Genomic DNA, 10,720 nt, shown 5'->3' on the forward strand with positions numbered 1-10,720 from the left:
TCACTGGCAAACTTCATGTTACTCAAAAAAGAAAAGTTTCTCAAAACAGAAATCACTCGCAACTTCGTAACACTTCTTAGTTGTGCTTTTACACCCCCTCAAAAAAAAAATTGTGCTTTTACATGTTATTTGCTACTTCCTCCGTCCTAAAATAAGTGACTCGAGTTTGTACTAATTTTGTACTAAAGTTAGTACAAAGTTGAGTCACTTATTTTGAGACGGAGGAAGTACATTTGAACCATTCAGTGTATTTAAATTTGAATAATTTGATTTGCAAACTATATTTGTGATTTGCTTGAACCTTCATATTTATGTTTAGTTTATATATATGTGCTAATATGTAGCTGCAATGTAAACTAGAATTGCATAAGGTTAGAGAAAATTATACCACATTATATTCAAGGGATTATCTAGTTCCCGCTAAAATTAGTGGAGTAAATATACTACACTAAGTTTTATAGGGGATTGGCTAGAGTTAGCCTAAGTGGGACAATATGAAGAACACCAATGCATATTTTTACTTTCATTCATGCAGCTACAAATAGTTTAAAAGAACTAAATATGACGTTAATCCTTTATTTGCAAACATTTCTTAATCTGAATCGGAACTGCGCCAGTTGGCAGCAACAGGGTCATCTGTTAGAGAAGTTCCCCTAGTACGTGAGGTTCAGTCAGTGGTCTTCTTGTAGTTGTACCATCGTGCGACCAGCAGGTACACGCCGAAGTTGCCGATGCAGAGCATGGCAAGCAGCCAGAAGAAGTTGTTAGAAAGTTGTGTTTAAGTTATGCTTATCTCTACTTTGTAATCTCAACCAACATATCCTCTCTTTCTCCCTCTTGTAGTTATCCTCTGTACCGACCTGATCTCATACGATGGGTCTCTCGTCTTGTACGCCAAGGCATGGCTATTTGCCACACATCAATATAAACCAAATGTGGCTCCTCATCGAGGAGTAGGAACGCTTCCCAACTTAACATGGTATCAGAGCCACCTCTTCCAAATACATCTAGCCACAACAAAATCACAAACCACAACCGCCGCCGCCGTCGCCATGTCTTCCTCGTCGTCCGCCTCCCTCAACCTCGGGTCGCCACCGACGGAGAAGCTTGCGAGAGGAAACTTCATCCTCTGGAAGGCACAAGTCCTCCCAGCCCTGCGAGGCGCGCAGGTGATGGGTCTACTGGACAACACCGACGCAGCTCCGCCCAAAACGGTGGAAGCCGCGCAGGCGGACAAGACTACGGCCATGGCGCCGAACCCCCAGCATGCCACCTGGATCGCCAAAGATCAACAGGTGCTCTCATATCTATTGAACTCCATGACTCCAGAAATACTTGCGCAGGTCATCGGGAAGGACTCCACCTTCGAGCTGTGGACTGCGGTGACAGCCATCTTCGCCTCCCAATCGCAGTCTCAGATCACAAATCTGAGAATTGCGATCACCAACACCAAGAAAGGCACCATGTCAAGCTCTGCCTTCATAGCCAAGATGAAGAGTCTCGGTGACGAGCTAGCAGCCGCCGGACGTCCCGTCTCTGATCCGGAGATGGTGGACTATATCCTGGCAGGGCTAGACCGTGACTATGATCCTGTAGTTGCGGCGATCGGTGCCATCAAGAACACAATCACCCCCGATGACCTCTTTGCCCAAATCTCTGCGTTTGATCAGAGAATGGAGATGTTGGGCGATGCTTCCTCTGGTGGCTTTCACACTTCTGCAAATGCTGCCTATAGAGGCCGCGGCCAAGCCCGAGGGAAACCCTACCGTGGGCGAGGCACAAGGGGGCGCGGCCGTGGAGATCGGCAGCCGTCTCCTGCTCGCGGTGGGAACAGCTACAGAGGACGCCAGCGACAGAACCAACCTCAACAGGCACGTGATCAGCAGCAGCGCGACAACCCCGAGTGCCAGATATGCCTCAAGTATCATCCGGGGGGCGCGGCTCTGTTGGTGGCGCTATGAAGATGGAGAGCCAGAAGAGAAGGCGGCGCATGCAGCCACCTACGGCATAGATACCAACTGGTACGCCGACACAGGAGCCATAAACCATATCACAGGAGAACTTGATCAGCTAACGATGCGGGAGAAGTACAACGGAGGCGATCAAATCCACACGGCAAACGGTTCTGGTATGGCAATAACACATATTGGTAGTTCAATTGTTAAAAACCCCATTAAAAACTTGCATCTGAAAAATATTCTACATGTTCCTGAAGCAGCAAAAAGCCTTCTTTCTGTTCATCCATTCACTCGTGATAATCATGTTCTCATAGAGTTTCATCCCTATTTTTTCTTGGTTAAGGATCTGGCCACCCGGAGAATCATTCTTAGAGGACGGTGTGTGGGAGGTCTCTACCCACTCATATCATCATCATCATCATCCGCGTCAAATAAACAAGCGTATCTCGTCGTCAAGCCATCTTCAGCAAAGTGGCACAGTCGCTTGGGTCATCCGTCCTCAGTAGTTGTTAGACATGTCCTTAGCAAAAATAAGCTCCCCTATGAGCCTAGTGTTGAGTCAGTTTGCGATCCGTGTCAACAAGCAAAAAGTCATCAATTGCCTTACCCTGTCTCTACCAGTGTGTCCACCGCACCTTTGCAACTCATATTTTCAGATGTATGGGGGCCAGCCCCCACTTCTGTTGGTAGATTTTCCTATTATGTAAGTTTTATTGATGACTATAGTAAATTTACTTGGATTTACTTGTTAAAGAAAAGATCTGATGTATTCCAAGTTTTCATCAATTTCCAAAACCTTGTTGAACGCAAACTGAGCTCCAAAATTATTGCTATGCAAACAGACTGGGGAGGTGAGTATGAGAAACTCAACTCATTCTTTCAAAAACTTGGCATCTCTCATCATGTTTCTTGCCCTCACGCTCACCAAAAAAACGGGTCTGCTGAAAGAAAGCATCGTCACATTGTTGACGTAGGGCTTGCGTTACTAGCTAATGCATCCATGCCACTTAAGTTCTGGGATGAAGCTTTCTTAACTGCTACATATCTCATCAACTTGCTCCCTAGCAAAGTCATCAAGCTTGAAACACCTATCACACGACTCCTTGGCATAACACCAGATTACGCATCACTTCGCATCTTTGGTTGTGCATGTTGGCCGAATCTTTGACCATACAATACACGCAAACTCGCCTTTCGTTCAAAGAGGTGCATTTTCTTAGGGTATAGTCCCATGCACAAAGGAGTCAAGTGCTTGGATGTTCCTATAGGACGAGTCTATATCTCGCGAGATGTTGTATTTAATGAGTCCATCTTTCCTTTTGCATCTTTACATCCCAACGCCGGTGCCCTGCTTCGAAAGGAAATTCTCCTCCTTCCTGAAAATCTCCGGAGTTTTGATCAAGGGGGAGACAATTGCACTAATCAATATGATGATAATATTGCTAGCACCAGTTCTGCTCTTGTTCCTGTGCAGGTTGGCAGTGAAAACGGTGCACAAAATGATGAACATGATGATCAAAACGAGGGATTATTTCATGTGCCGCAAGAAGACGAAATTGACGCTGAAAACGGAGCTGATCCGGCGGCGCCAGCAACTCCTGTGCGCCTGTCAGCCTCGGATCGCGGGACGCAATCGTCCTCGGATCGCGGTCCTGGCGGGCGTGGGCGCACTTCTTCATCCAGCCAGCCTTGCGCCGCCACATCACAGGCAGGCGGGGGCGTTTCGCCCTCGTGCTCCACGCCGCGGTCCCGCGTCTCGCCCAGCCAGCCTCGCATCGCCACGTCATCAGCAGGCGGGCGCCACATCGCCCTGGTGCTCCGCGCCGCGATTCCCCTGCATGCATGCACCAGGTGGAGCGGGATCTTCTGCATCCGTAGATCCTGCGGATACTCGAGTGATTCGTGGAGATGGGGCCACACCGGACTCTACAGGATCATCTGCATCAACGCCTTTGGGATCTTCTGTAGCCGATTCTCTGGTGCAACATGAACAGCCGGCGGTATCTACACATGTCATGACGCGTCTACAGAAAGGTATTAAAAATCCAAAAATACGTACTGATGGCACAATACCATATGGCATGTTGTGTATCTCAGGTGAACCAACAACGTTGAATGAGGCACTTGATGATCCAAGGTGGAAGAAAGCCATGGATGAAGAATACTCAGCACTCATGAAAAATAAAACTTGGCATCTTGTACCAGATCAGAGAGGTAAAAATATTATTGATTGTAAATGGGTGTACAGAGTTAAAAAGAAGGCAGATGAAACCATTGACAGGTATAAGGCACGTCTGGTTGCAAAAGGATTTAAACATCGCTATGGTATAGATTATGAAGATACCTTTAGCCCTGTTGTAAAAGCTGCTACAATAAGACTTGTTCTAGCTATTGCTGTATCCAGGGGATGGAGTTTGCTCAGCTGGATGTAAAGAACGCGTTTTTGCATGGTGTTCTGGAAGAGGAAGTCTACATGAGACAGCCACCTGGGTATGTGAGTAAGAAAACACCACATTATGTATGCAAACTTGACAAGTCACTTTATGGATTAAAACAGGCACCTAGAGCATGGTACTCTAGGTTGAGCACTTAGTTAAGATGTCTTGGTTTCTTTGCATCAAGGACTGATACATCATTGTTTATTTACAACAAGGCAAGAGTAGTCATTTTTCTACTCATCTATGTTGATGATATTATTGTTGCAAGTTCATCACAAGATCCTACTAATGCCCTTCTACATGATCTGAGCTCAGAATTTGCCTTAAAGGATCTAGGAGATTTGCACTTCTTTCTAGGTATTGAGGTTAATAAAGCTCAAGATGGTATAGTGTTGAATCAAGAGAAATATGCCAATGAGCTTCTGGCTCGTATGGGAATGAAGAACTGTAAACCTGCGCTTACTCCATTGTCCTCTTCAGAAAAACTTTCAGCTTATGAAGGAGAGCCCCTTCAAGAGGTGGAAAGCACAAGGTACAGAAGCACTGTTGGAGCATTACAATACTTGACACTTACATGTCCAGATATTTCGTTTGCTGTTAACAAAGTTTGTCAGTATTTACATGCTCCTACCACTGCATATTGGTCGGCTGTCAAGAGAATTGTGAGATATGTAAAGCATACTGTAAGCTTAGGCCTTAACTTCAGACGTTCCAATTCTACACTTGTCAGTGCATTCTCTGATGCTGATTGGGCAGGCTGTAGTGATGACAGAAAATCAACTGGAGGCTTTGCAGTGTTCTTTGGATCCAATCTCATATCTTGGTGTGCAAGAAAACAGGCAGCAGTATCAAGGTCAAGTACAAAGGCTGAGTATAAATCTTTGGCTAATGCCACTGCAGAAATCATTTGGCTGGAATCACTACTTGAGGAACTGGGAGTTAAGCTGAATCGTGTCTCATGTCTTTGGTGTGACAACTTGGGTGCAACATACTTATCTGCAAATCCTGTATTTCATGCCAGAACAAAACATATTGAAATTGATTTTCATTTTGTGCGTGAAAGGGTTGCAGACAAGAAACTTGAGATACGATTCATTCCATCCAAAGATCAAGTAGCTGATGGATTCACCAAGGCGCTACCAACAAAACCGTTTGAAGAATTCAAGAGGAATTTGAACCTAGGATAGTTGAGATTAAAGGAGGGTGTTAGAAAGTTATGTTTAAGTTATGCTTATCTCTACTTTGTAATCTCAACCAACATATCCTCTCTTTCTCCCTCTTGTAGTTATTCTCTGTACCGACCTGATCTCATACGATGGGTCTCTCGTCTTGTACGCCAAGGCATGGCTATTTGCCACACATCAATATAAACCAAATGCGGCTCCTCATCGAGGAGTAGGAACGCTTCCCAACTTAACAGAAGTATTCTAGGTGGCCCTCGTTGATGTCGTCGGGAATCCACCCGGGCCGTTCGCCCCTCATGGTGGCACGCACCACCACGCTGATGAGCGCCGAGCTCGCGTAGTTGCCCATCACGAACGCGGTGCAGAGCCCTGAGCAGACGCTGCGCATGGCGTCTGGTCATAGAAGAACTCCATCTGCCCGATGAACGTGAACACCTCCGCCGCCCCCAACACCACGTACTGCGGCACCTACCAGAAGATCGACATCGGCACGTACTCCGCCCCGTCGGCGCTGATGACGTGTATGCCATGGCGCGCGACGACGCGGCGCCGAGCATGCCGACGGCAAGCATGGCGACCGTGAGTATGACGAAGCCGATGCCCATGCGCGCCAGTTGGGTGAACGGTGGTGCCCTGTGAGGCGGCGCGCAAGCAGGACGATGGCGCGGTCGTAGAGCGCCACCCAAAGCATGACGCTGAGGTAGCCGAAGTGGTGAGCACGGCGGCGGGGACGCGGAAGCTGCCGACGCGCGGATCCAACCTGCCCCCTGGAGGATGAAGGTCGTGCTCATCTGCGTGTAGGCGGCCGCGAAGATGATGCCGCACGCCCACATCGGCAGCAGACGGAGCACGCACTTGAGCTCCTCCACCTGCGTCACCGTGCACAGCCGCCAGGGGCTCGCCGGCCGTGCCTTGTCGCCCGCGGTCTCCACCGCTGCCTTGTCCAAGAACCTGAGTGATCGATAACAACCAAACCGTGCAATGGATTAATTTACCGATATAGTGACATGGAATGCATTCCTAGGACTCTGTACTTTAGATTTTGAAATTCGGTAGTGCATTCTTTGCTCAGTCCTAATTCTCCTGGCACCATGTATTTTTACTCGGCTTCCTGAGGCGTGCAAAATTATTTTAGTATCCCTCTATCGCATAATATAAGATGTTTTTCTATTTTATTTGAGGGAAGGCTTGCTGGATTATTGTCATTCTCAAGTTCAGTAAAAGATGTCATCTCGAGGCAAGCGTGATAAGCAACTCAAAACCAACCAACAGTAAAAGATGTCATGACTAATGGTCTAATTCACTCAAGCGACCAAAATCCAAACGGCAGTGTCTTGCATGAAATCTTGAGATTTTTTCAAGACGGCTTGTGGAAATGGCCTCTACATCCAGTAAAGCAAAAGGAGGGGGAAATTGATAAAGAACTCAAAAGGGAGGAAAATTATTGATAATAAAGAACTAAAAAGGAAGCAAAATTGTTGATAAAAAAGCGAAAGCAAGGAAAATGATGTGAAACATGCCCATTTGATAGAGCAAGAATTATCTTTGGTAAACTGACGAACAGAGATGAGGCTAGTGGTGACATTAGGAGAAAAGAGAATGTTGTGTAAGTGAAAGTTATGTGGTGAGAGAGTGGTGGAGCCGATGGAATGGATGGGCATGTGTGAACCGTTGCCTACAAGAATGCTTGACAAATTATGTTGTAAAGAAGAAGACGAGGTGGTGAGGTTACCAGAGTTTCCAGTCACGTGGTTGGAGGCGCCACTATCGAGGTACCATTCGTTCGGCGCGGCGCCGTAGTTGGGGAAGCCGTGGGCGCTGTAGGCGGCGTTCAACATGGCGAGATGCTCCTAGGAGAGTTGAGGCGGCTGGTACGGCGCCGGGCCGGAGTAGGGTTGGTACTGCATGGGGTAGGCCTAGGCGTGGGAGCCAGGCCGGGGACCGGGGACTCCCGCGGCGTTTGGAGGTACCTAGCCAGGGCGAGCCGGCGGCAGGGCCATCCCATAAGGAGCGAAGAAGCCCGTGTACGGAGAGAAGGGCAGGGCAGCGCCGCGCCCCTGGTCGCCGCGCCCGCGGCCACGTCCACGGCCGCGTCCGCGACCGCGCTCACCACGATCACCACCATCAGGCTGACGCGGGTTGGAGTCGCGCCCGTTGCCGCGATCGTTGCCGCGGTCGTTGGAGCGCTCCTGGGGACGATCACCACGATCACCGGAGCGAGAGCCAGAGCCGCTGGCCCTGGAGGAACCGCCCGGGGGAGCACCACTCCCTTGGACAGCGAGAACCATGGCGCCCGCCTTGGCGGCGCGTTGGGCGAGATTCTCCTCGGCGAGTTTGACCTGCGAGAAGACCGTCTCGAACGGCGGCAAGGGGACGGTGTCACCCAATACGACGCGGATGTTGTCGAGGCGTTGGTCGAGGCCGTGCAGGAACTGGATGGTGAGGTCGACCTCGGTGACCGCGTGGTCAATGTCGGCTAGACCGGCGGTGAGCAGCTTCATGCGGCGCGCGTACTCGTCAACCGAGAGATCCTCCTGTTTGAGGTTGCGGTACTGCCTGTTGAGCATCATGTAATGGGCGGCGCGGTTGGAGAGAAAGTAGTCGCGGGTCCGCGTCCAGAGCGCGTGGGTGTTGGTGGCGCCGATCACATGATCAGCGAGAGTGTCCGCGAGGGTGGAATACATCCAGAGAAAGATATGCGTGTCGAGTTCGAGGTACTGGGTGTCGGCGTGGGGGGGAGGGGGGGTGCTCAATGAGGTAGGTGACGCCGTAGCGGACAAGAACCATGAGGAAGAAAGTCTTCCACTTGTGGTAGTTGTGTTCGGCAGGATTGAGAAGTAATTTTGTGTGGTTCGAGATGTGATCCTGAAAGATGGGGTTTTTGGCAAGGGGCGCCGGCGGCGAGGGCACAAATGAGGAGAAGATGGGGGCGAATTGGGAGCCGGTGTGGGGGGAGGTACCAGACTACGAGAGAAGGAGGATGGGAGGGTGCCAAAGACGAACGGAGCCAAGGTGGCGGGGCCGGTGGCCGGGGTGGTGCCGGCAGCGGGGGCAGCCGAGGTGCCGGAGTGGGAGCTGGGGGAGGAGGCGAAGCTGGTTGTAGTGGAGGAGGAGGAGCCTTGGGTATCGGCCATGACGAGGACCTAGTGTCTCATACCAAGTAGAAGAGTGGATTGATTCTCAACACACAATTATAACATGGTACAGCAACTTTACATAGAGGAGAGCCTAGAAAGGTAGGCACGCAGGCCTGGGCTGGGGTTAAGATTCTATAAAGTAGGGCTGGACGTGCTAGACGTGCCAGACTGTTACAACAAAAGAGTTATTCCCTTCGTTCCGAATTACTTGTTTTGAACTTGTCTAGATATGAATGTATCTAGACTCATTTCAGTATTAGATACCTTCGTATCTAGACAAATCTAAGACAAGTAATTTGAAACGGGGGGAGTACATGTTAACAGAACTGCTCCGCGCCGAACGACGCCACGACTAGTCCTGGCCATGGGCCGCCCGGCCCGAACAGCCCGGCCCGAAAAAGCCCGTCCTGACACTGCTCCCGGACCGGGCCTGGGCCTAGGTTTTAAGCCCGAAGACTAGATCAGACCGGGCCTGAGCCCGCTGTTTATGCCATTTACTGAAGAGGTCCGTCCCGAGGCCCGACATGTTTTTTGCTGTGATGGGCCGGGCTTGGGCCTGAAAACTAGGCCCGACGGCCGGGCCGGGCCAGGCTCGGGCCTGAGTTTTCTACCTCGGGCTTGGTCAGGCCCGGCCCGGCCCGGAGGATGGCCAGGTCTAGCCACGACCGACTGCAGGCCACCAGGTACAGCCCCGCGTAGCGCGTAGAACGCCGCGCCCTCCAGCGCCGCCCACGCGCTCGCCGCCACCACCCCGTACCCCTGCATGCATGCATGCATGCGCGATCAAGAATCCAAGATGAAGGTGTACGTATATACAGTAGTTATGATGCATGCATGTGAGCGTATCCGCCATGAACGCGCGTGCGTACCGCGACGGAGATGAGGAGGAAGAGCGTGATGGTCCAGTATCTGCCGAGGAAGGAGTCGGCGAGGAAGGCCGCGGCGAGCGGCGTGATGGACACCGTGCCCTGCCAGTTGGTGACGCTGTTGGCCGCTGCCTTGCTGCCGGAGTGCAGCTGGACTTTGAGGTAGTTCACCAGGTTCGTCGACACGCCGAAGTAGGCCGTGTACCGGAAGCACTTGTTCACTGCACACCATTAATTCACGCGTGCATGCATGCATGATCGATCGTTAGCAGGACAACCAGCATCAAGAAGCACAAGTGCATAATTACAAGACGAAAAAGGTCGCAGGTGTTACCCAGGAGCAAAATGCAGCCCCAGGAGGAGCTCCGACGATCCTTCTTGGACGACGGCGTCCGGCGATCGGCCTCGCCGCCGTGCGAGCCTTTCGATTCTGCTTCTACAGCAGCTTCCATTGTCTCAACAGAACAGTCCGGGTGAGATCTATCTACGCACAGGCGCATGCAGAGCAAATGAAACCGCCTCGGAGACAGCACCACACTACACATGAGTAGTAATTGACACCTCTTTATGACTGTTATACTACTACTGTTCGTCGCCGATCTTCCTTTGCAGCTACACCTTACGTTCTCGATGTTTGTCTTGTCCCTTCCGCTCTTAGCAACGAGTTTGCATCTGGCTAGCTAGCTGCTCTCAGTGTATGTATGGTTGTTGGCATCACAATCACAATGATAGGGGGCTTTATAACCTTCTTTTCTAGGAAAAAAACATCCAGCATATGAGTTCACATCACTTCCTCGGCCCGTTGCCCTTCCGGTCACCGGTGCTGTTGTAGGCATCCGGGTAGGCATCGGCGGCAGGAGGTGGGTCGCTGGAGCCGTCGGAGTCGTCGGTGACGTCGAAGGAGTCGATGAAGCCCTTTATCCTCTAGATTCTGGCATGCACATCCGCGGCGCCGGTGGAGTGGCCGGGCACTAAAACCCATCATTGCCCTTGAGGAGTAGCGGTCAGACGGGGAGGAGGTCGACGGGCGGGCGGCATGGGGCGAGCTGGCCGCGTGGAGCCGTGGGCGGGAGGCGGGAAGAGCCAGCTCCGGCGTCGACGCCCCGGCGACGGGTGATAGGCAAAGGAGCAGATTTG

General features: G+C 51.0%; 1 pseudogene; it reads right to left on the reverse strand.

Annotated features, from left to right (window-relative positions):
• Nucleotides 1-667: 667 nt before the first annotated feature.
• LOC125507107 lies at nt 668-10,035 on the reverse strand (annotated as a pseudogene).
• Between the last annotated feature and the right edge of the window lie 685 nt (nt 10,036-10,720).

This window comes from Triticum urartu, chromosome 5, assembly GCF_003073215.2.
Source record: "Triticum urartu cultivar G1812 chromosome 5, Tu2.1, whole genome shotgun sequence".
Classification (NCBI taxonomy): Eukaryota; Viridiplantae; Streptophyta; class Magnoliopsida; order Poales; family Poaceae; genus Triticum; species Triticum urartu.